The sequence below is a fragment of the Marmota monax genome, unplaced genomic scaffold (assembly GCF_021218885.2).
Source record: "Marmota monax isolate L192 unplaced genomic scaffold, Marmota_monax_Labrador192_F-V1.1 WCK01_AAM20220418_F8-fsc00072, whole genome shotgun sequence".
Lineage (NCBI taxonomy): Eukaryota > Metazoa > Chordata > Mammalia > Rodentia > Sciuridae > Marmota > Marmota monax.
Genome location: NW_026692356.1, coordinates 6,545,382 through 6,572,904, shown reverse-complemented (window position 1 = coordinate 6,572,904; position 27,523 = coordinate 6,545,382). Strand labels below are relative to the sequence as shown.

Sequence of the window (27,523 nt, the reverse complement as noted above, 5' to 3'; positions counted from 1 at the left end):
TTGAACAATCATCTTTTATGTGTATTTCCTGAGACCCATGGTTCTCCATTTCAAATCTACCTCTTGGATGCCACTTGGAAGCTACTCGCTGAATCTAGTTTTAACTAAAGATGTACGTTGGAATCAACAAAAAAGACTTATAGTCAATTCTCATTATTTATGAATTTCACAGTTATACATTTGCTTACTTTCCAAAATTTTTTTTATAAATCCCAATCAGTAGTCACCATGCTTCTAAGCTTATTCAACAACATATGCAAGGCAGGAGAAAACTTCATTTCACTAGTGTCATCCAAAATGCAAGTTCCCAGCTGAGGTTGAACAAGGCAGAATGTCTCCTTGCTCTTGCAAACTGTAAACATGTGTGTCATTTTGGTGGTCCATTTAGTGCCACATTTTCCTCACTTTGTGCTTTTGGTTGCTAATTTCACTATTTAAACTGTCCCCTACATACAGGATAGCATACCACCTGGTATTCACAAGAAGGCTGTGATGTATCTGATGAAGAAAGTATGTGTCTTTGCTTTGTTCAGGCATTAGCGAGCTGTCAGCCATAAATCTGATGGTAAGAAATCAGTAAATATTAAATGAGGTGTCATATATAGAAACACACATAAAATAAGGATTTGTGCGGATTGGTTGATGAAAATGTGATCAAGGGCTCACAGGAAGCTGTCCTGTAGTTCTCCTAAGAGAAATACATTGGTATTCACTAATTTATTGTTCATGGTAAACTTCATAAAACAGGACCAGCACAAATAACAGGAGCTGATTACATATTTAAATATGATGGCAATGACAACAAACTTCCACCTAGCCCAAGCGATGCCCCTCTCTAAAATACTCCTCACTCACAAATCACTTTTCTTTTCCCTACCAGATAGTGTTAGAAGAACCCAGTTTGGGGAAGAAAGCCTTGCTTTCTTCAATCATTTTCCTATGTCTGTATTATTAGTGCTTCATTTCATTCTTGAACTACCTAGTTTGAATGATAAATTATATTGTCATTTTACTTACTTCATAGACAACTAATAGGCATGCACCTTGGAACAGAGGTCCTATCCCGGTGCTTGCTCTTTTTCTTTTTCAGAGGGAACATTGGCTAGGCACTTCTAAAATGCATTGTTCTCCAAAACTTTGGATGAACCCAGTTGTGAGGGAGAAGGTAGCATCAGCTGCAAGACACGATGATGTCCCTGGTGCATCGTATTTCAATAGCAACATCTGTAATGCCTTTGGGACTGTGTGGCTCCTAGAGGGTAGAACTGGAAGACAAGCAAGCACTCATTAAATCAAGACTTTGGCCTTGAACACTAGGCAGGTGAACCCTTTCTCACACACCCACTGGGGGGTCCCTGTGAATACTCTCATGTGAGTCAAAGGGTTACTAGTGAAGATACCCTGGGGGACTCCTCTATAGTCGCTGGCCCTGGGGAACTACCAGGAAAAGCCACAATATAGAGACCAAATTCAGTGACCAAAATGAATCAATAATTCAGAGCTGTGGTTCCTGATTTCCAGCTATGAGACAGACAAAAAAACAAAACAAAACAAAACAAAAAAACCAGCTTCTGATGGTCTTGTTGTGACTCCAACAGCCTTAATCTGTCTGTTGTTTGTTGCTCCAAATGGCTCCATAAAATTAATAAAAAGAGGAAGAAGAATAATTTTTTCTTTCCACTTATTACTGTAAATAGATTACAACATTGGGAGAATATTTTTTCATTGATCTCATGGAGGCAAAAACTGGTATTTTTCCATGTTATTGAATAGCCTATTATACAAATTAATTTAAGACTCTACAATGGGGGTAAGAAGCAAATACCTTCATGATCATGGTGTCTGTAATGTAGAGATGCATTTCCAAAACTGCTTTACTTGGTAAAGATAAGCACACAATTTCACCTTTTTACTCTGAAATGAAATTCCTGTAAAGCTGATTAAATAAAAGTTTAATTCTTTACTTCACTTGAATCCCCAAACCATACCCTTGTTTTGTTGATGTTTAAAGCTAAGAAGCTGCTGATAAGCACATGAGTTAATTCATTGCTCTTGGAATCATATTTGACTTTTCATTGTTATGGAGACAAGAAGTTAGTGAGAAAAGTTCCCCATTTCTAGAGAAATTTCATGAATATATAACAGAAAATATTACAACTCTTTAAGTGTATATTTTCCAAAACTCCTGTTATTTACTTCAGGAATATTTGGGAAATAATGATGTTCTATAGAGAAATTTTCTCTTTTAGATATGTTCTAAAATTGCTCTCATCTTTTTCATTTTAAAATTTGGAACCTGGTTCATTTACCTGGCCATCAAAATACCTGTATTTGCATATTTTATAATCAGTTATAATCACCCATTCTCAGGAGCGGACTTAGGGAGAATTGCATTACAGGATACCATTGTTTACACATAAACAATTTTTAAAAATTGTATGCATTATTAATTTTGAGTTTAGTCATTTATCCAAATGTTTAGGTCAAAATTTAAAATTCTTAGGTGCAGATTAGGAAATTGAGTCCTAAAATCCTTTTAGCTCACTTGATGGGTCACACTATTGCTAAGTGCTTAGCAGGACTCAATTGCACTTTCTCTCTCTCTCTCTCTCTCTCTCTCTCTCTCTCTCTCTCTGTCTCTCTCTTTAAGTAATTGTCACATTTCTCTCTATCTCTGTTGTATAAGTCCTTTTCTTCCAGAACAAGTGGTCCTTCCTTCCCATTTTCAGTGCCTTTCCTCTTGGTATTTCATGTCCGTAGGATGCTTTATCTTTCTCATTAGGTAAGGGAAACAAAAGGATCTGACTCATCAAGCTTCAGGGTTCCCTGTGCTCTCACCAGTGGTGTACTCAGCAACACCTCCCCCAGAAGAAGAATGCATGAGACCCACATGGTCACCAAACTGTGCAGTAGGTCTGCTCATCCAGCTGTGTCAATCAACCTATTGGAAATTACTTGGATTTTGAATGTCTAGGTCATACTGAAGCAAGATCCTAATATACAATTTAGTTAAAATTCCCATAATTCTCAACCTTTCTGACAAAGTTGATAATGGAACATTTTCTTATGTTTTGGCAAAGGAGAAAGGGAGGAAAGGAGATGAATAATCACCTCATAAATCTTTATTTATTCTTCTAGGAAAAAAAGGTACTCATCTGGGAGCCACCTAAGGTGATTTTTTGGCTTTATTATTATGTTTGATGACACTCTAAGGGTTGGAAGGACATTTAATGATGTTCTTCAAACCAGATACAGTGCTCACTCTTATTATGTATATTCTATCCCTTCTCATAATTTTTATATTGACCATTGATTTATCATTATGAAAAAATGGAGAATTAACATTTTCCAGAGGACAGTGGTTTTATGAATTGATCCACAGAAAGCCTATATGTCCCCTCACTCATCCTTTCTCTTTGTTTCTCCTCCCATCTTCTCTCCCTTCCTCTCCTCTCTCCACATTGCATGCTCAGAGAGAAACTTTATTCTTTTGATGTATGAAAAATTCCTCAGTAAGGTAGGGGGAAAAAAGAAATATTCTAGGCAAAAGAGAGGATTTTAGCTAGGTTGGAGGTGAGAGAAGGAAATTAAAGGACATTATGTTCCCATGAAGTGCACAGAAAAAGATAAAAGGAATGGTGGACAGTGAGGGGGAGAGATAATCCTGGAGATACCTGTGAGCCATGTTCAGGACTTGAATTTACTCTGAAGGCCATAGGGGAGTGATTAGAGCCATTTTTGAATGATTATTTGGATAGCCATGGGAAAAGCAGACTACATGAAATTAAGACTAGAAACAAAGCAAAAATTTGGCAGTTATTAAAATCATTCAGACATACATATTGGGTAGATCCTTGATAGATTCAAGCTCTATTTGGGAGATAGAAATCCTAAGATTCCACAGTGTGGGTGATGTCCAGAAGAAATGGGAATTCTTCTTCCATGGTTCATAACTCTGTCAGCTTTGAAGCAGGCAGCTGGGTGGATGGTTAATAGCATTTCCCAGGTGAGAAATCTGCAAAAGAAACAATGGAAAGGGTTGAGAGAAAGGTGTGAGATTTTCTGGAGGAAAAAGGAGATGAAACTAGAATCAAATCAGTTTTCTACAGGGTCATACTATCCACACTGGAACAGAAAAGTACAGAACCAGCTGGATATTTTGGTCTAAATATCAGGAAAGAAATAAGGACTATGGATGGGTTTTTGCAATGTTTTTTTTATGAAACTTGATATGAATGGAGATGCAAGGTTTATAAATTATCTTCTAGACCTTCAATTACATTTTTCATCTATTTGGTTAGCAACAAATCTCCAAAATATTATTTTAGATATTTAAAATTTAATGTGCTTTAAAAAAAAGAATTCAGAGAGGAATGATTTTTAGTTGAGTATAATATCTAGCCAAGTGTAGTATAGAGGCCAAAACCACACCCCAAGTATAAGCATTTGATTTTTTCCCCCTGAGCAAAATATAATGATCCATTTTCAAATAATGTGTGTGTGAGCGAATGTGTGTGTGTGTGTGTATGTATGAGGAGGTATTGGGTTTTATAAGCATATATTAAAGGCTCAAAGGGCTTACAGACATCAAATAGTTCTTCAAAATAACAACGTAGTGATTGAAGTGTAAATGAATCATGAAATATACGGATTAAATATGCCTGGATTTATTACGCATAATTAAAAATTTAAGAATTGCTTTGGGCAAAGTATGACTGAGGTTTTCTACTGAACCCCAAATACCCAGAAACACTGAAACATTAAAATAACAAATCTTTCCAAGTTTGTTAAGTCTGAGATTTCTGTAGATTACGTTATCTATTTTCCTATAGGAACATATTAACCCTTCATTTAAAAGGTCTAAAATACAATCTCTACAAAGAAATAAACTTCTACCTTGAAAATCCAATTCAAAGTGGATTGGTTTGGATAGAAAATATTAAATTTAAAAATGTGAGAATTTACCATCCATAATTAGGGTTAGGGTTAGGGTTAGGGTTAGGGTTAAGGTTAGGGTTAGGGTTAGGGAGAAGAATTGGATGTGAGAAGAATTGGATCTGTTTGATCAATTAACTTGAGGTGATGAACTAAATGTAATCAGCTGAAAAAATGCTAACTAAGCTCAGGATCAAAAAGATATAACTTAGCAGCAAATGTGAAAAACAAAACAAAATTTAGGATTTTAGTTAATTAAGAACCCAATATAAGTCTATCATGTGGTATTATAGCCATAAAAAGTACTTTTGTCTTGAATCGAATAAAGAATTAAAGTGTCTGGGCAGCACTCCATACTGTTCAGATCATGCTCTAACATTGTGTTCATTACATTCTTTATGACTTCATCTGGGAAAATTATACTCAATCACAGTGGACTCCACACACCACCTCATGCAAGAAGAAAAATGAGCAAGTTCAAGAAAATAACAAGCTCTAGAGGGATGTGAGAACTACTGGAAAATAACTAGAGGAGAATATCCTATCTGACTGGGTTTCATTTTCATTCATAACAAAGAAGTTGCCATTCATTAGAATTATCCAGTAAGGATGATATTGTTGTCTCTTGTTCAAGTCAGTCACATTTCACTTGATTATAGGTCTTCAAGTAAATAACTACGATTGTTGTAAATATGTTTCGTTATTACCTACAAATAAAAAGCTCTCTGTATATGGACACACATGAGTCTTCTGCTTACCTAGTTTCTAAGGTAAACTTAGTTTTCCCAGATGACCTTCCCCATTCTTTACCATCCATATTTTATTCACAAGTCATAATACATTTGAGATCCTTGTCTTGGAAATCAGCAAGATATATCCGAATGCATTTAAGGATAATATTTGCAAAGTTCTTTTATATTTGGCCCAAGAATCAACCTGCATTCTTATAATAAAAATAAAATAAAAAACCGAACAACAACAAGAAAAACTCTCCCTTACTTCTGCAATCCCCCTGGTAAAAAACAAAGCCTGTGTTTCTTGAATGTTGAGATATACCTTAAGTAGCCAATACATTGTCACCCAGTTAGTACCTAGATGTTTGTTTTCCTTAGATGATTCTGGAGATATTTTTTCACAGTTCATTATCCAAGGTTGTCATAGCACTTTGAGCTTACAGCATTTGTGAAAGAGAAGGGTGTGTGTGCCTAATAAATTATTGGTGTAGACATTAATCACCATTTATGCCATCCTAAACCTTGAACCATTTGTCATTATGTTGAAATCTCTTTAGCTAATGTATTGCTAATAAGAGTTGCTTTGTCTCAAGCCATGCACTATTTTTTGATAAGAACTCCATCCTTTGGTCAAGTGCTTGGAAGGCACCTATCAGTTAACAAGTAGATTATATGTCAGATGTTTAGGAAAGTGGCCAGAGGGTGATAAAAGAAAATAGATATTTATCAAACACCTATTCTATGCTCTAGATGCTTTTGTTATCATGTGATGCATAATTTTGTGAGAGAAAATTTATGACCCTCATTTTATCAAAACAATTGATCTTGAGAGATATTAAGTAGATTGCACAAGGTCCCAGTGAGAAACCTCATGTGAGTTCCATTTCCCATACTGTAGTGTAATGACTATATGTTCTGATTCTCTATATTTTAACACATTTTAAATTTGTTAATTCCCTTATTTACAATAACTTGATTCAAAATCTACTAAGGAGAGACTGAATAAGGATTTATTTAATTTAAAGTTCTCAGAGAACTTTGTATAATTCTTAGCCTGACTAGATGTCCTAAAATTAAGAATTAGTGAGTGGGGATGCAGTTAATTGGTAGAACACTGGTCTTGCATGCACAAGGCCTGGGTTCAACCCCTAGCATTGCAGAAAAAAAATTAGTGAGTAAGTATATACATGAATTAAAAAGCATTACACACCTATATTTCAGAGCCTCCCAAAGAATGTATAAATTTTGCAGTTGCACAGAAAAGTTTCATACTGTTCCACCCCAACAACTATATAATAACTCTAATGGCAGTTGTTCCATTAGACTGCTATGAACACCACCCCCCCACACATACACACACAAAGAGAATGTGCACATGTATGAGTGTCTATGTGTGTATATCAGAAAAGGTTGGGTATTTCTTTTGTTCTCTGTTCTAATCTAATTCATCAGTACAGGGTTCCAATCACAACTTGTTGCTTTAAATTCTTATTGTTGTTGCTCTTGTTTTGTTTTGGGAATGAAATATTGACTAATTCTAAATTAAATTCAAATGGGTATTTTGACAGAGATTGAATACAGAAAATCTCTTAAGACATCTAAGAAGTCGTTTTATTGGAACTACTACCTGAGGACTGGAGGATGAGTAGAGACCACTGCAGCAGCAACAGTACTTGTGCCTCTGAGGACGTGGTACCCTGCCTCTTCTTTCCCATTCTCTGTCTCTCTTCCATTCTTCTTCCTTCTTGTCTGAGGATGCAAAATTAAAAGAGGTAATTTTAATTTTCTCTTTGAGTGTGTTGTGAAGTGTGTTATTTCTAAATAACTCAAAGACAGAGTAAACTGCAAATCAAAGAATCATCCTAGGCAGTGGAAAGTGGGGAGGAGAACAGCCTGCAGCAAACCAGAAAGTGAAAAACTGCTCTGGAATCAACTGCTACCCAAATTACAGTGTCTCCCATTCAGTTCCCACAAACATGTTTTCCTTCACAAAATATTTAGCATTTGAAGTAGTTTCTACCTAAACCACGTGACTTGCTTTGCTTTTCAACACAGATTTGTCCATATTTTATTTCCTTAATTTTATATCTAATATGTAAAAAGAAAACTCAGGATCTCTAGGTTTTATATATTGGATATATAAGTTTTTATATAATAGACATGAAGATTTTACATAGTCATTAATCTTGCATATTCTTCATTCCCCATACATCTGTGCTGAAATGAAATACATAATTTTATTGCCAAACAATTTACAAAATCACAAAGACTCCATGTGAAAAATAAGCACAAAGATTCCATGTGAAAATATCCATAATATCATGAAAATTATAAAATGAAGAAAATTATTCTAGTATTTTCATTTTGCTTAAACATCAATGTATACAAAAGTTAATAACAATGATGTGTGAACTTATTTTAAGCAGCAGCTAAATTATAGCTGCATTGTATAGTAGTCTCTACCAGTTGGAATGGTATGTTCCAGTTCCACACAGTTGTTATTTTCATTGAACAAGTACCAAACTCATAAAGTAATTAAAAGTATTGTTTACAGATTATTTTGCTTATCCAGATTTATGAAAGCATAAATTTTTGTTTCATAAAAATATATTTACATTTGGTTGTATACTTAGCTAATTTGATTCATGCTAATGTATGTTCCATATATAAATAATTTTCTTTGCTCTTTAGTTTTATTTTATCTATTCAGCATTTACCTACCTAACTGAGTGTTTATCTATAACTCCTTACTCCTAATCTCAATTGTCATATCTTAACTAAATAACATTAAAGTGTTAGAGCAATAAATTGTTAGAAAAATGAAGATAGAATAATAAAACCACATTTTCCCATAAAGAAAATTATTAAAAGTATTTGTGTTGTGAAGTAGTTAGTATAGGTGAATATCATGATCATTTTCTAAAGTCATGTGTTCAGTAAGATATCACTTTTTCAATAGGAGTCACATGTTTGTACCTATGGAGTTCTATTAAAACTTTTCATCATGAGTTCTTACAAATATCCCACTTGGTGAGGTAACGATATGTGGGAACTTTCCAGAAAATCCCTATAACTGCTAATTATGTTTATACAGCTTCTGAAAATGCACAGAGAATATAATGTTCAAGAGAATGAGAAATGCTTTTGCAGCACAATGCTATTATGCTCTGGGTTTTGCTAAATTAAGCCTATGACTATTACATGTTTCTTTTATATTGAAGTGTCCTATCTTGCAGGATATTGAGAGATAACATGGAACACACAAATGTGCTGCATTACTGCTTTTTAATAGAAAGCAGTCTTTACTACATGACAGATGTGCCAATCTTTGTCATTTCTCAGTTCTAAAATGCTGACTGGTCAAAGTATCATATTTACCTGTAGAATACTTGAACTATCCCATTTCACATATATTCATGTGAGCAAATGCACTGAGCCCAGACTCTTGTTTTTCTAAACTGGTTCAGTGTCTTTCCTCACCACCCAGTAACTAAGGTTGTCTCCTCAGGAGTGCTGCTAGCACACCTGAGCAGAATGATGGCAAGACCTGGGAGGAGGCTCTGGAATTGAACTGTCACTACATTTGGTTTCTTATGTGACACTTATTCTCACAAAATCTTCATGAAACCATCATATGACCCAGTGATCTCAATCCTTGTTATTTATCCAAAAGAATTAGCATACTGAAGTGGGACATCAATGTTTATAGTGGCCTAATTCACAACAGCAAAGCTATGAACCATCTTAGGTGCCCATCAACAGGTGAATGGATAAAGAAAACATGGCAGGTACACACAGTGTAGTTTAACCCAGCAATAACGAAGAAAGAAATTATGGTATTTGCCATAAATGGATGGAACAGGAGAACATCATGCAAGTGAAATAAACCAGACTTATAAAATCAAGAGTTGAATGTTTTCTCTCATATGTGGAAGCGTCGAGCAAAGTAAAGGGGTGGGGGAAAGTGTGGTCAGTCTCATAAAGACACAGCAAAGAAGAGCGGAGCAGAGAAAGGAGATTGAGAGGGACGGAGAAAGAATGGAAGTGCTATATGCATGTTTAAATTATATCACAGTGGATTCTACCAATTAAAAATAAATAAATGAGTGAAAGGTAGAGCAATAGAGAAGAAGAAGAAGAGAGGGATGAATGGAGGGAAAGTTGGACACTGGGAACTGAAACAATATAAAATTAAATTCCATGTACATATGACTTTCTCAAAATGCACCCAACTGTCACATACAGGGATAATGAACTAATAAACTCCACCCCAAAAAATAAAAATAAAACCCCAAATCAACTAAGGGTGAAAAATCATATGGCTCAGAGAAGCAGTGGGTAATTTAAATTTACAAAGGGAAGCAAAGGGCCTTGGAGAGCAGGTAATTTTTTTTTCTGAGAAGCAGATAGTTAAACAGGAAAAAATGAAAGCATTTAGGGTGAAAGATATAAGGTCACTTCTCCCTCAGGCCACTACTGCCAGTGCCTTAGGTCCAAATTTCAGCTTCCTCATCTGTAAAATAGGGATTTGAACATCAGTGATTTCAAGAAGCTCATAGAGATGATGGCACTTATAAACTATAAGGGGCTAGCTGGGTCTGATTCCTCGGCTTCTAATAACCAATTCAAGAGAGTTCGTAAGAAATTGATCCTAAAGATGTGGGTAAAGTGAGCAAATAGGAAAATTCACCAGAGGATCAAAGTGGGGGAAAGAACAAAAAGAAGAAGTTCTAGGAGGTTTCACTTTTTTCATGGTTTTTCTAAAGAATGACTATATTTTGACCTGCTACAGGAAATTCCATGTGATCACTGGCAAATGGACATTTATATCTAGTGGGGCAACCAGCATGCAATATTATCCAGCTCTATGGTGACGGGCAAAGACTCTGCCAACAAGCCCGGATATCACTGGGTGCCAGCTTCTGTGGTATAACATGGAAGCAATCAACACTCCATGGTAGAGTATGTATAAAATTCATTTCATTAGTTTATAATCACCCTTCTAAGAAACATGCAGTGCGCTCTGCATGGAAAATCAGGTTAGATTCCAACACAAGGTCTTACAGAGTCCTACCGGGGTCTAAATTCCCTGAATTATGGTGCTTGGTTTTATCTGTGACATACTTTAATGGGAACACTGAAGGCAATGAAACCAAATCACCTGCTCACTGATATCCAGGGTATGTTCACTTCAACACAGCTCCACTGTGCAAGGTACAGGCAGCAGGATGGTTAGAATGTAAGTATGCTTTGCTAAATTTAACATGCAAAGCAAATTGCTGGGGATCTTGGAGTCAGGTCTACTGTTTAAGCTGGAGATTCTGTTTCTAATATACTTTCAAGTGATGGTGTTGCTGTTGGACCAGGAACACATGGACTTCCTGTGCCTACCATAGCAAAGTGTGAAGGCATAAAGGAGAACAGAGTATAAGAGTTTGACAGAAAATGATAAACTGGCACAGGATGAAAATGCTGAATGGTTAATGGCAAATAAAGCAAGGCGACAAACCAAAAAGTCACACAAAGGTTGATGGCAACTACACGTCTATGCCTGTATTTGGTTTACAATTGATTTCCAGTTTATTGACCCATGGATGTATTTATACAGATACAAAAATTAATAGAAATTAAAATACATTGGTACAAATTGTGATTGTATATTACCTACAGAAATACATACACATGGCAAAGTGTGTATGTGTGTAACATACAATGCCTTAGTAGGAGGTGTGCTACAGGAGAATACATTGAGGTGAATATGCTGGGCAAGTTTTCTAATGCAGTAAGATATTTATAGACACCCTGAAAATTTTATTCAATCTGTACCTCTATGCATGTGAGAATAAACAAACATAATTGGTTAAGATGAAAAATCATTGAAATCAACACTACATTTAACAGATTTGCTTTATAAATTCATGCTCATTACATGTAACTAACAGACACCTTTGATCAAAGGGAGATTAACATAATTAGGTGACCTTCTATTAATACTGTAATAAAGTAATTTTTGCTATCGCTGTGATAATTTCTAGTACAAAATTAATTATTTCAAAAATTTTGATCAAGTGCTATAAAAAATAAGCCATGTTCTTTTTTCTTCTCTTGGACATAATTCAGTTATTGCAGATACCTATAGCAATAAATATTTCTTTTTGTGGACTGGAGGTAAATATAATTGAATAATTTAATACAATATTGATATTTTTGAATTTCTGAAAGAATAAAAACCAAAATGTGACTGTTTATAAAATGGTAGCTGAATTCTTTAAATTCTTTTTGCCATTTTTGCCCTTTAAAAATTCTTTCTTGGAATTTAGTTTTAATTATTCAATTTAATTCAACCCAATCCATTCTAGTGAAATTATTATATATGTTTAGGCATAGTACTTAAGAACTGAGACAAAGCCTGATTGATGTATCAGAAGTATCTGTCTTAGGAACAAAATATTTCAGTAATATGAAACATTAAAAGTAACAAAGTGTGACTGAATTAAGCTATGCACAAATGTGACTTAAAATGAGTCTTCTTTTAATCTTGACCAGTTTTAAACATAAATACTCTTACTCTAAAAACCTTAGTCCATCAGTAGACTGATTATTTTGGGATAATCCTTAATTTGTTGTCAATGTCACAGTTTATTTAATATTGGAAAGTATCTTTTACTTGTGAAAAAAAAGTAAAAATAAAATTCAAACTTAATATTCTTACCTAATACTAAAACTAGTAAAACAGAATAATTTCATTTCACTCTCGTTATTCAGAGAAAGAAATTTCTGAAAACTTAAACCCTGCTAATATTATTCAGAACTGAGAGAACTCTTATTACATAACTAGATTATGTTTAGTGAAATGTTTATCATCAGCACAGCTCACTGGAAGTTCAGTTTCAGAAGGACAAGAACTATGTTTTGTTCCATCTGCTTTTACTCTTATGACACATTTGTTATCAAATAATAAGCACAAAATCATTACTGAATGAATAAATGAAAGTATCCGTGTGACAGATTCGGTGTGCAGTTGAACACTAGAGAAGGTTTAGGAGGGTATTTTTTTATGCTTCAATGCTAAATGAGAAAACAACAAATATTATCAGAAATTAATTAATGGTAAAGGAAAGAATTAGAGGAAAATGTCTCTCAAATTTAATTGTTACGTAGGGGAAAGAAATACCATGTTATTTTTCCCTCCCACTCGATTACATCTTTCCACTTTCCATATTTTCCTCAGTGGCCACCGATTATTCTTACAAAAAAAAAATGGTTTTTAAAACATCCTTTCACTTTCCAAAGTAACTAGCAATATGAGTGATTGTGGCTACTGACTGGGAGAAAAATGGCAATTCAGAGATGTGGGAATTTGGGCTCCTTTCTTGTGTTTCATTGGAGAGGAACGATTAAGGCAAGGTTACAATCAAATGGCCTTTTTGCTGGGCTGAGAGGTAGATGACAGCTGTATTTACTGGAAAGAAAGTCGAGTGTACTGGTTTAGAACAACCCAGAAGTACCTTTCTGGATTTGAACTTGCTTCTGCCTCTTTCAGGCTTATGTGAACCTGAGAACCTATAATCTCCACCTGTGTTTCATTTGCATAAAGTAAGTTAAAATCTATTTCAGTTTCTTTATCTGTGAAATTGGGGTGACATTAGTACTCACTTCCTATTGTCCTCACAATAGAACAAAGTTAACACTTGTACAAGCACACTGGATAGTGCCTGGCACATGTGAAAAGCAGTGAGTATGAGCACTTATTATTGACTGTTACTTACCCTGTAGAATGGTAAATAACAGTCAATTTACCATTTACCAGTCGTTGACATAATGAAAAGTCAAACACAGACATATTCACTCTGTCTTTACCTTTTAACTTTACCAAACCCCCTTCCTGTCTAGACCAGCCCTACCCTTTCCCTTGCTTTCTCAGTGCTATAATCAGGTTTGTGACACTCAAGATTCCCCGGTATTTGGTTACCAAGTCTATATTGCTCCAGCAATGTATTTTAGGAATATCTAATGCCAGAGATACTCCAAGGCTACCTGTAAGCTCCACATGAAGTCAGCCTTGAAGGTGTTGTAGTGAGACTCTTACATTCTTCTCTGTATATAGATTTTGTTGGATGTGAGATTTCTATGTATTCAATTACTCAGAGAAGCTTCTCAGGTGTTCTCAGCATCCTAGTGAAAAGATGTAAAAAGGATAAGAACATTTCCCCTTATATTTTGAAAAGTACATATCTTCTCTAACCAATAATATTTCTTTGGAAAATAGATGAGGTGGTCCTAGAACCAGAAATATACTGCCAACCATCTTCTATAGGCAGACCAACATCAAATCTGTTACACTATCAGATTCCTTGAGACTGTCCAGCTTGCGACAATTATATGACACAGTTGTTTACTCTTCACAGAAAGAGGGACAGAATATTAGCTCCCCAAGTCTTCATTAAATCTTTAATTATGCAAAGAAAGTGTACTATGCTCTTTAAAGGAACACCCCCCCCCCAAATTCTTATCAGTATCAAGTATTCTTAAAGGATTCCTAGTAAATGCAAAGCCAGTACAAACAGAATGACAAGCTTTGATGTATTTTTGACCTCAGGCTTCTCCTTCGTGAAAATTCTTCCTCTTTTCAGCATTAAGGAAATTAGAAGAAGAGATGCCTGTGAAGGCAAAGACACCTCCTGCATAATCCAATTGAATTGTCAATTCTTAGTGATCAAGGAAAACAGTGAATGACAACACCATTTTTCTCTACCATCCAGAGCAGAAAAGGGATCTGTGGTTAGCTTCAGTGAATCTATGGGTAACAGTAATGCTTCAACAGGGAGAAAGGAAACAAGAAGTTAGGTGTCTAAATATGTGATTTCCCTAGGGTGCTTTTTCTAGGATTGAGAAGCAGACTGAAATACTTAGAAATCTGGCTCAGATCAGATGAGTAAAATGTCAATAATAGAAAATAAACTACCAGAGTCACCATAATCTCTTTCTAGAAATTATGTTAACATTACAAAATAAAACTCCGTTTAGGATGAGGGAGGACACAAAGAAAATAAGGTGAGCAGGGTGCAGTGGCACACATTTGTAATCCCAGTGGCTTGGAAGGCTGAGGCAGGAAGATTGCACGTTAAAAGCCAGCCTTAGCAACTATGAGCTCAGCAACTCAATGAGACCCTGTCTCTGAATAAAACACAAAATAGTGCTGGGAATGTGGCTTAGTGTTTGAGTGCCCCTGAGTGCAAATCCTGGTTATCCACCCCACCCCCACCCCCAAAAAAAGAAAAGAAAGTGAGGCCATTCATTGGATTTTGAGAAAACTATCTTGAAACTCAAGATACAGATGGTGAACTACTGGGTAAACCCACCTGTCTTGTGAAACTATTGCTTTTTCCTGTCCTGAAAACAAATCATCTGTGAGACTCCCTGATGTTCAGAAAAGTAGCCTGTGTAGTTTTTTAGTTTATCTTATGTTACATATACCATTGAAAGAATGACCGAGGGAAAGAAAATCTAAGAACGAGCCAATAAGAAAAAAATGTTCAATTTTAGAACTAGTTTCTCTTTGGAGAATTCTTCCATCTTTTTCATTCCACTTCTGTAAGTAGTATCAATATTTTTTAAATCAAGCAAACAGCAATGAAACCTCAGTTTTTCTGTTGAATAATTGATTTTGGAGGATGTTGTTCTTTGAATTTTGGGAAGAAACATTAAGAATATGGTTCCTTAATAATAAGAATTTTGAAAAAAAAACCAGCTCATTTCTTCATTTTAATAAACCGTTTTAGGAATTTTTGTGTGTATGTAATGCTTGTGGAAGCATTCTTTTCATTCTGGGCTTAAAAAGTACTGTTTTTCTTAAGGTCAGCAATTTTATTCTTTTTTTTTTTTTTTAATACAATGATACACAGCTGAACATCTACCAAGCTTTCAATTTTTTTTTTTTTTAGTTTTTTTCTATGCTCTGTAAGGGAAGTTAACAAAAAAAAAAGGTTGTGGCATTTTACCACTTAGCCCTCAAAGAGAAAAGTGAAACACACACAGTACTGTTTTATAACAATCTCAGCCATGTTTCCACTTCCTGCTATGAAGCAGTGCTACCAAGTGTATCTTCCTGGTTCTCAGCTTTATTTTGTTTTAAATGATACACAGAGGTTGGACCTTCAATAACTGTTTTTTGTCCTCTCTGAAACCAGTACTGTTTTGATATTGCAGTCTAGTTTGATATCTAGTCTGATTCTGGCTCTGGTTGGATTTTTCCCTTTGAATCAATTCATCCAAAAACTATGCACCAGGCATACTTTTTGAATAGGACAATATCACCCGATCAGTGGAAATTAATAAATACCTAGAATGCCCCTAGTGATAATGATGTTTAGTAAGCCTACTCAATCTACATCCAAAAAGCTAAAAGGGAGAACTTTATATTTATTTACTTTTGATATATAAATAGTCATATTCCTAATAATTAGTATGATATATAGCTTTAAAACAATCAAAATTTTATGATTATATTTTCCCAAAACAAAATCTACGATTTGAATTATTGTAGACAAAAATCAAGCAGAGCAGTATTCCTTTAAGCTCCAATATTTTTGAGTCTTTGAAATTTTGTGGTTTTGCTGAATTTAGAAATGTCTGAATAAATCTGGAAGCATGTTTATTCAATTGCTTCTGAAGTACATATTCAAGGCAATTCATTTCACAGTTTACATGATAATAAGGCAATTTTCACCCATAAGTAGCATAGTATGTTATTGGGCAGGAACGTGGCAAGTCCACATACAGCTATAACTCCAACTACACCAGAAAAAAAACCACAGGAGGGGCAGAGCAACGTGCTCTGATATCAGCTGAGTGGGGAGTCCTGAGCCACAGTGAAGGCTTCTTCTTAGTTTAAAGTATATTTATGAATTTTAAGACTGTGTAATTTGCTAATGGCTCTGAAAATATCTTCAAGCTGAATGTATTAAATAAGCTTAAATACACATAATTTATATAGTAAACAAAAGTATCTAACATGCTTTTTGTTAATGACACCTTATTTTACTGCCCCCTGAGTTTGTAAGTAACCAAAAAACTCAAACAAGTAAATATTTTCCTGGGTATGATTTAGTATGAAAAAGAAAAAGTACAACAGAGAAATGAAAACTGAATGTAGATTTTTTTCCTAAAACCTACTTCTGTTTCTATTTGAGAGCTCAGATAGGAGAATTTCAGCCCAAATTCTATATCTTTTATTCATATGCTATTCTATCCTTCTTTCCTGTTTCCTAATTTGATTAAATGGTATTTTTGTCCCCTTGAAATTCCATTTGATTTTAACTTATTTGAGAGGTTTTTCTTAACTATATCAGTATTTAGGAAGAAATTTACCTTCAATAATCAGTAGTGGCCTCTATTACTTAATGTCCTTTTAATAACTACAATTTTATTTCCCTAAACTTATAGATACAATATTTTTTATGACAGAAGTAGATATTGGTAATTTGAGAAGTAGATATCGGTAATTTATTCCCAGTTTCAACTTTACATCTTTGATTAAAAAGAAGTCAGTCGCTTAAAGAGAACTCATCTATTTTGGCTTAAACAATGCCGGGAAAAAATATATTTAAAAGTATCCATCATCCCACATGATCATCTTCTAGTTTTCTAAAATTTCCATCAAGCAGCATAACATGTTGTATTCTTCAAAGATTTGGAAGCAAGACACATTCTAATAATCCTCTAAACAATTAAAAAAAAAAGAAAGAAGGAATAAAATGCATGACTACAAGAAATAAGTGGTATGGCTTATGTTTTTCTTCTAAACATCTGCAATATATTTTTACTGTAGTCATCTTCATAAATGAGGGTATCAAAAGTCATCAGATGGTGTTTGGAGTTAATTTGTCTATCTTTAAATGTAGGAATTCCAGGTGGTCTGTATACTTTCTTGAGAACACAGAGATCTGTTGTCGCATGGTTTTATAGTAAATGCTACAGTGACTATTAAACATGCAACATCAGAACTTGAGGAATTCATGTTTGGGAGAAACATGTTTGGAAAGATGTGGATATAATGCATCAGGTAGTTAAGTGCTTTAAGTTGTATTCAAATGTTTGGGGAATTGGTAATGCACAGAGACTATGTCAGAATATTTAATGAAGAAATATGTCTCAAGGTGTCTTGAGAATTTTGCCATTTTTGGCACTAGGATATTTTACAAAATCCTACATAAGGCACATCTTACCAATGGAAAAACAAAAGTCTTACTATGAATGTTGATTTTAACCTACATTGATGGTCCTATATAGATAACTGCCTAAAAACTCAGTGATATACATATTTTAGTATAATTGGGTCTTTGTCTAGATAAACTTCACAAGGGTCATTAAAGTCAAGACTTTCTGAAGTCAGTACTATAAATACCTTAGCAGTCCACCACCACTTAGGCTGTGCCAATAACCTCATTGGGTCATCAGCCTCTGCTTTGCTCTTGCCCAGTGTTCTTGGCTTTAATCATTTCAATGGGGATTTCAAATTTATCAGGTAAACTAGTAATCACACCAGAATAATTCCAAACATTAAAAATGGTATATATTGTCTAGAACATTCTGCAATTTTGACCTGTACCAGAAAATGTACCAGTTTCCTACAATGTGAACACAGGGTGAGCTGGAGAGAAGAAGGTTATGAGAATCTTTCCAGTTCTATATGTTTCAAATGTTTACTTTCTCAGTTTCCATTGTTACAAGCACCAATTTCCACTTCGAATGTTGCAATGAGTGTTGGTTGGTCTTTCCAATTGTCTTTCTCTAGTTACCCTTTCACTTTAAAAGCAGGACTGGGGCTGGGATTGTGGCTCAGTGGTAGAGCGCTCACCTAGCATGGGTAGGACCCAGGCTCGATTCTCAGCACCACATAAAAATAAAGGCATTGTGTTGTGTCCATCTACAAAAAGATTTCTCTCTTTCTCTTAAAAAAAAAAAAAAGCAGGCCTTCTGGAGACTTTTCACCCTAGAGTGGTGTTTTTAATCCAGAGGTTAGAAATTGGCTAACTGACTCTTTTCAGGTCCAAGTAAATAGAGAAATCTCATTTAATTATACAAGAAAATATACATGAATTTCCAAGAACAGATAAAACAGATTCAGAAGATTAACATACCCTTATTAAAAAAAATCACTATCCAACTTTCTAGATTCAGAATTACTAAACCTTTCTCTATCTTCCACTATCTTCCTGTTTTCATCTAAGAGCAATATGAAAATCTGATTCTCCAATGTCACATAAAATAATTTGCATTGAATTATCTTAACAAAAATATTTTATAAATTGTACATGATTGCATATCTGTTGTTATAGTTGTAATATAAATAAAACAAATTTATCATTCACAACTGCATCACCATAATCTCTCTTTAAGCTCAAAACTGTTGTTTTGCTGTTACACGTGGCAACATATATGAGATAAAATTTTTAGGTATTTGCATTTATATGCTCCCTTTTGTCTGACATTGTGGGTTTTTTTAACACTTTTTTTTTTTTACTCATACTTAACTTTCTAATTCCCTCTTTTTAAGAAAGAAGTTTTATTTTAAAATTCTGGGGATTTAAAAAAATCTATAGGTGTATAATAGAGAAAATAAGCTTAAACAAAAGCCTTCCCTCCTCTTTGGTGTGACTTGAAATAGCTGAATTTATTTACCTCCAAAGGTCTGTGTAGAATTTAACCTATGCATACTTGAAACATAGACAAGGTTTTCAGAAAACTGCAAGTGACCAAGAGAATAGAGGGATAATGAAAGTCATTTTGAAACCTTATATACGCTGTTTCTTACCACAGACATTTTAATTTATCAGCTGATGATGCAAGCCGTGAAATAGTCATTTTCCTTTCAGATAAAATTCAACCTTGTAAACATGTGAATCTGTCCTGCATGTCTGTCTTTCTTTGTTATCACAGGAGTTGAACTATCATAGATTTCTTACAATGCTATTTGGATGAATTAAAAATTTAAAAGTATTTAAATGATTTTTCAAAAATGTAGACCAATACAGATTTGATTAACTGTGCTGGAAGAATAAGATATAATCCTTTAAAATTGAGGAGCTATTTTCATGCCATCCTTGGACCTTATCATTTAATAGTACCAGTGTTAAGATGGTAAGGTGAGATAATTTCCCAGTATAAGTAACTATTGTTCAAGAACTTAGTGGGCCTTGTGTGATCATTCTGGAGGTGAATAACCCCTAAACCCAGTTTAGTCTTTTGGTTCTGAAATATGGAATTTTTGCAGCTAATATCCATTTATTTTGTTTAGCCTGACACTATTTAAACTTCAGAAGTATCTTTGAAGAGTTTGTTTTTCTCTTTTCCACCATCAGTTATATATTAATCTCTAACCCTTGAGTTGCTGGTTTGCTGAAAAATAAGTATTCTTTTACTACTTGAGGTTATAATTTGGGGCTCAAATGCAAGTGAAACTGTTCCTACTCAAAGCCCTAAAGACTGTCTCAACACGTATTTATTTGAGCAGTTTCCTCTCTATCATAACTGTTTTTCCATTCTTTTCTGTTATCAACAACAACAACAAAAAAGGATCTATTTTTGTGATTTGTTCTCATAACATGAAGTGAATTAATTTTGGCCAAGTAGCTAAGTATTTTGAAGAGGAAGATGTAAATGATGTAAAAGTCAACACTATCAAACTAAACCACTCTCTGGGGACATAGTCTCCTTTGGAGACACTCATAGGATTCATTATTTCCTCTGAATTTATATGGGAGATCTGTGGGCAGAAACAAACCAGGAAATGGTTGACTCCAAACTTTGAAAACAAAAGAGGACAAGAGTTGACACTGGACACTATGTCATTCTACTGACCCTAGGGCTCCCCTTTTATCTCCCTAAATGAATCACTCCACTGCAGATTTTAATGAAGAAAAATCATCTTGAGGGCAATGCAATGATCTGGGAAGGATCAAATGAAATTCAAATTTATAAACCATGGTATGGCTTACAGACACATAGGTATTTTTTCTGTTTATTTCATTGATTAAATTAAATATATATGAATATATTTATATATTTATATATACATATATTTACATATATTATATATTTGTATATATGTATATTAAGGAGATTGGAGAGACATGTTTTTTACAAAACTGTGTTCAATTAAAACCCTAACATGTCTATTTATTAATTTTGTCAGAGGTATTAATCAATTCACTCTAGGTAATAATCATCCGGAATTGTCAAACACTGTCAGAAGTCCCCTAATCATTTAAAAAATAGTTTCACTTCTTTTGAAAGCCCTTATTTTCCTTTCCTGGGTACTGTAATGGAAATCAAACAGAGCTGTTATTTTCTTAGAATAATAAGAATCTTTTAAAACTTGTAGTTGTTTTGTAGCCATTATGATTTATCTGCCTCTGAGAGTTTCAAAAGGTGGTTTTAGAAACTGAGTTTGTCACTCAGAATTGTGGAGACTATTTTAAAAGATTGAGCATATGTCAGACAAAATTATTTATAGGGGATTTCTTTAGATATAAATGTGTCAAATAAAGAAATAAATATTCATAGAGCAATTTAGTCAACCCTGACATCCTTTAACAGTTTGATGGTAAGAACCAGGTGAATCTAGGAAGATGGGACAGAGTTGGAACTAACTTTGTTCAACAAAAGAGAAGAGGAAAACGGAGGTATGGCAGAAAGTGCAGTTATTTTTGCTGCACGATTAGAGTTGAATATAAATATGTGATGTTTAATTTAAATGAATTTAACTGATTCTGGAAAATAGCCTTTGAGTCTACATTTGCTATTTCTATAATATATTAGACATAGTTAAATGGCCTTACATCAGTGTAATCTACTATTAGAAGCTAAGTAAAGACATTTATTTGGGGAAGTCTAGCATTTAAATTGTGCACCACTAAGCAAGTGATTTTAAAAGAAAATAGTTTCCATGCTTATTTTTTTACCCAAGCAAAGAATATATACCAACACCACATTTTAAAACTATATATAAACTTATTTCTTTCTTTCGCTTTCTCTCTCTCTCTCTCTCTCTCTCTCTCTCTCTCGTCTTCTCTACATTTTTACCTGATGCCAGTGGAAATTTACCTCTGATGCACAAATCTGGATTGATATATATAACAATGGTATAATGATCAAGTGGGTTTTTTGTATAACCAGGAAAAAAATTCCTCATTTTATAACATTGGAGGTTGGATCTATTGAGATGCTTACTACTAGATCATTACTTGTTTATTTTATATTTTTGTCAAATACTTTCTACAAGGTGTCATGTTCAATGCTGTGGACACAACGTAGAGAAAATTGAAATTGTGGGTGAGCCAAATGGTCTAAGATAATTCAGTGACATTTGCATTCATGAGTCTGATTGGCATTTATCTATGATAAAAAAAAAAAAAAGTTGTAAGAATCACAGAGCAGAGCATATCCTTAGAGGTCCCTTACTCCAGACTCCCATTTGACTAGGAAGATGAGGTCCAAAAAGATCATGTGTCTGGGGTTGCATAGTCCTTTGACAGTATGTCGGAATTCAAAGCCTGGTTCTTTCAAGTGTAAATTGTAACACTTTTAAAAGTAAATGTAAGTAGTAAATGAAAAGTAAATGTAAATGTAAATAAAAATGTAAATTATTACAGTTTCAAATGAGACAATGTGAGTGTCTGTTTCTAACTCATTTAAAAAAATAATTGCTTAAATATTCACACTTCAAAAGATATTTTTTAAAATGAAAGTAAGAAGGCATTTCATGGCAATTATTCTCTAATGTAGGGTGTCAAGTGAGTAGTGTCACTGATGGTGGCCTGGAAATTAGCGAGATGGCAGATTTGGCTTTTGTGAGGCATCCAAGGGCCAGGATTTGAGAGAAGTGAAATAGTCATATTGGCCTGCAAATGAAGAGGGTGTGAATTTTTCACCAGAAGAACTGGGATGAATCTCAGATATAGGTTATTTGGAAAACAACTGAAACTCTCTTTTCTCATTTGCACTATGAAGTTTGCAGTTTCATGGTTACTATGAGAATTTTAAGTCCTACAATTTAATATATAATGTATACTGTAGAGTATGATATAAATACAAGAAGGGAAATGATGTTCATGAATGGAGTGAACTGCTTACCCCCAACAAGCCTTTAGATATACCGAATCTGCCCTTTTCTAATTTCCTGCCAATTTAAATACTATAGTACATTTTACATTGATTGAATCTCCATGGAAAACTCATTTTTTTTTTTTTTTGGTAGTGCTGGAGATTGAACCCAGAGTCTTGTGCATGCAAGGCAAGCACTCTACCAACTGAGCTATATCCCCAGCCTGGAAAACTCATCTTCTGACACTTCTTTGGGCCCCAGGAAACTTAGATGAACACTGATTTTTTTTGACAATGGATTAATGATTTATTTTAAAAGATCTATAACTTCTTTCCTAAAAAAAGAATTCACTTTTTTATTAGTTGTTCAAAACATTACAAAGCTCTTGACATATCATATTTTATACATTTGATTCAAGTGGGTTATGAACTCCCATTTTTCCCTTTTATAAAGATTGCAGAATCACATCGGTTACACATCCACTTTTTTTTATTTAAAGTAAGCAATGAGCAGGTACAAGAGAATTTTAATTCCTTTAGAGTATTTCTGGGTTATATATATCTGGATTATGATGAATAATCAAGAAATATTGACTTCTATTCATATTTGTTTCTCCCCATTTTCATAACATCTAAAAAATCTGGTTAACCAATTAGGGAAACCTAGTATATCAGAAAAAAAGTCAATATATTTTAGATCTTGAGGTATCTCTAGAGTTATTTTCAGGGTAAACTAAAATGCTGGCCAACTACTTAACTATTTGCTATATAATTTTTCATCCCCTCTACAATTGAAAGATTAAATTTTAGTTGCTTTGTAGGAAAGGAACTCCAAAAGGATTGAAATAACTCTGTAACAACTCACATGTAATACCATCTGTGTTTTTCTCCTTTCAAGGAAATTGCCTTACAGTTTCCAATGGATAATTACACAATGTATTGCTCTGGTACAAAAATAGGGATATTGAGGCATCTGAGATTTAAAACTAAATTCAAGTATATTTCCACCCTCAGTTGGCAAATTAAAGAGATTATTACCATTAATACATTAGTGAAATATTCGGAAAACTTGTTTTCTTGCTGTGCTTTTGTTCTTGGAAAACATTGAATTGGCCAAAATGGTTTTTTGAATTTGAAAACAACAACAAATAAAAAAATTTTGAAATTACCACCCCCCCCCCTTTTTTTCTACTTCTGGGAATCTGAACCAAACCAAGTATGATAATTTAAGAAGAAATCAGCTTGATTTTCTGCTTTGGGAGTTGCAGATTCTAACTTACTCACCTCTCCCACTGTTTCTTTGAGTAAGTGATTGAACAATCTAAGCTCCACATTGGGAATTATATCTCTTCTAATCTTTTATAAATAGTATGAGTATACATCAGGAAATGCCTCATTGATACCCCCGGTTTTTCAGACAACCCAATATGGTCATGGGACCATAAACTAATTTTCTTTATATGATTGGTATTTCCACAATGGTACCACAAAATATATGTGTCAAGCCCTCACTAACTATGTTCTCAAAGTAAACCACATACAGTTTTAACATCGTGTGGCTTGATGACTTAAGATTCCCCTGACTGAAGGTATTTCTAATTTTTGGAAGAGTTCCACAAAAGTATAGAAAAAAAAATTCAGTTATCATTTCACCTTTTGTAAAAATGCTATTTTGGACTGAAAAGCAGATTAAAAGGGGAATTCCCCAAATTTTGATCCCAGTGGGAAAAGCATTGGTTAGTTTGGAAGGACTACATATGGTACTTACACTGCACTGCCAGGGGCCTGGAGAGCTGATGTCCTGAGTCCTCCTGAAGCACAATTTAAGGTTGTTTCACTGAGAACAAGGGCATCCTTCTTAATTTGAAAACCGTGGGCAGAGACAGAGGCCCTGGGCTAATTTTTCCAGTGCTCATTCTAGAGTCTCGGCCACTGAAGTGCAAAGATACTCTCAAAGAGTATCTTTGTTTATAGCTAAAACATTAAAATATCTAAGCTGATCAGTTAGGTGAGATTAAATGTTTCTTTTCTGAATCATCAGATCGAGGTGAACAAGGGAGAGAGCAGAGTACCTTGCTTAGGTACTGAGCTCCCAGCATTGAAAACAATGATGTTGCTCTTTCATCCCGATATAATACTCTTCTTTGCAGAAGCTCTTTATTGGATAGGAGGAAAGTGAACAACAGAGATGGCAATCACAGTGAATTTGTTATCATTTTCTCCATTGAGTTTGATATAAAATTCACAATATGCTACTCTACAATTGATAACCTGCTCAAGTCTTTTAGTAGCAGAGAACTTGGCCTTGGCTGGGCCAATTCATCATGGTTTAGCTATTGCCCCTGCCTATAAGATGGAGAAGTGAGATGCTCTATGGATGGATGGGCAAAGGGTTATTCTTCCAGGAAACCCCCATCTCTGACTGTGTGAATGGACAAGGATAATTAATCTGTTTGACCTTATATGAGAAGAGTAGGTAGAAGCTTTCTTTTGGTTTCCAGTAGGTAGTTCTCATTTACTAGGGGGGAGGAAAACTTGGTTGTTAAGCATAAGAATATGTTGTATAGGTCTTTGGAGGAGAGAGAGGTCTGTGTATGAAAAGATTTGCTTCAATTGTTAGTTCTGAAAATAATCTCCTATATACCAGAATACTCTTCTAAGTTAGCCACTATATAGCATTCTTTCCATTGATAGAATTATTTTATGTCCTCTTTTCCTTTATCACCCCCACTTTTTTTCTGATTGGCTTATTGGAAATACAATAAATGATTTTTTTTTTCTGTAGAGAAGCACATATGTATAAGATTTACACAGTCATTCCCCAAGGAAAAATGTGTTTTAAAAGTACAGAGGATGGTACTTTAAAATGCCGAGTCATTCTTCTTACCACCATACTGAGATAAGCATGCTAGGTCTGTTACTTTCACATTAAAGGTGTCTAAGATCTATGGAGTGATGACATGGCTTGTGGAGTTTATAGGGCTAGAAACTGCAGAACCATGTAGAACCCATATCTATCTGCAGGACCATCACTCTCTGTCTTAATAATGGCACCTTGTACGATTTAGTGACCCTGTATCTCACTTCAAGTGTAACCTGGGCAAGTAGAAGGAAAACATCAGCTTTTTGATAACTCAGATTTGTATGTTATGGTTCAGATTTGCTGCCTTCATTCCAGCAATTTACTAGAATGCTTAAGAGACAATAAAATTTAAAAAGTTCCACCTGTGCCTGGTACACATGCAAACTGCTTGCTCATTACATTCTAAGAGGCTTTTAAAACAAGTTTGCTAAAGCAAAGTCATTTTCCTGCAGCAAGACAGCTTACCTGCCAAGCCTGACATTTCTATAACCAAATCAATATTTCAATAGCCTCCAACTATAAATCTGATGTTGATTTGAATTCTAAGGAGTAATGAATGATCCAATTAGAAAACAAACAAAAAAGTAAAAAAAAAAAAATTAATTAGAGTGTTTATTCTTCCTCCATGATAAGGAGTCCTTGACAAGACAGAACGCTGTTCCCAGCAAGCCTTCTTCTATAGGTATAATTGATCTTGGAAGTTAAAGGTGTGTTTGCATTTTAAACGCTAGGAGGTAAATATATTGCATTGATAGAGCTGTTATGTGGCAGCTCACCTACCCCACAGTTTATTACTCTTTTGTGTCTGAAATGTGCAGAATTTTTCTGCGAGGTAAGATATATTTGCCAGTGAGCACAGGCATGGTTACAAAGGACTCAGCGGAGTCCCTGTCATGTAGAAAGATCCATTAAATGTCTGTAGAGTGAATAATAAATACTGTTGCACTTCTTTTCTTTTTACAAGTTTCTACTTTGTGAAGCCAAGGATTTAATAAGCACCTAGAACCATCCACATGCTGTGTTCTTTTGAAAATGTATCCATTTTCTCCATCCATCTCCATGCACCCATCTGCCCATCTAGTCATCCTCTCACTAATTCATTTATTCAGTCTGGTTTATTGTGCATCTAATCGGATAAAAAACAGTGAGAGATAGAAAATGAAAACTTAACAGACAAGACCATGATGCCAGTGGGCCTCATTCGCTAAAGATGATTGGATGAGCAGATCTCTCTTTCTTTCTCTCACTTCATAGATATTTTTAACATCAGTCTTTTATGCTATTGCACTTTATATTGACAAGTTACCCTTGGCCTTCTCTTGGCAGTCGCAACTTACAATGAATATAAAGTCTGAGCACCAGACTGGTCTCCAAGGAACATATATTTGTTGCGATATTCCCCCAATCCTCATGACTCTTCTGAATGCCATTATGGCCCTATGCAGAAAGCAGAGGCTGCCACGGATTGGGTTTGCTTGCGTGTACACCAACTTCCTATTTATAAAGTGTATATTTAAAATGCTGAGAATATAGTGATAATTGCTTAGGAAAGGTACACAATGAATCACTTTGTTACTGGATAAATTAGCAATTTCTATGGAGGTGCTGGACCTAGAAGGTTCAGGAAAATTTTGTCATGCTGTGAAAATAATCCTCTGATTCACAAGTATGGGAACCAAGTGAAGACAGGAATGAGTTATGAGTGTTAAAGCCACAATGCTGTGCTTTCGCTTTCCTGGGACATTAGGAGAATGAAGTGATATTATTCAAGAGGTCATGAATGCTAGGAGGGAGACTTGATTCCATAGGCAAAGGGGTATTGTTGAAGATTTAAGTTGAGAATGTGCCTGAGAAGACACAGGCTGTGATCAACTGAAGCCAAAAA

The 27,523-nt window shown here is 34.6% G+C and overlaps 1 long non-coding RNA gene across 1 annotated transcript; it reads right to left on the bottom strand.

The window, feature by feature from the left end:
* Positions 1 to 2,937: 2,937 nt before the first annotated feature.
* LOC124091386 (uncharacterized) lies at positions 2,938 to 24,698 on the bottom strand. Its single transcript, XR_006851346.2, has 3 exons — positions 24,544 to 24,698; positions 7,297 to 7,418; positions 2,938 to 4,015 (listed from the first exon to the last, which is right to left on the bottom strand). It is a non-coding gene; the product is annotated as an uncharacterized LOC124091386 (long non-coding RNA).
* Positions 24,699 to 27,523: the final 2,825 nt, after the last annotated feature.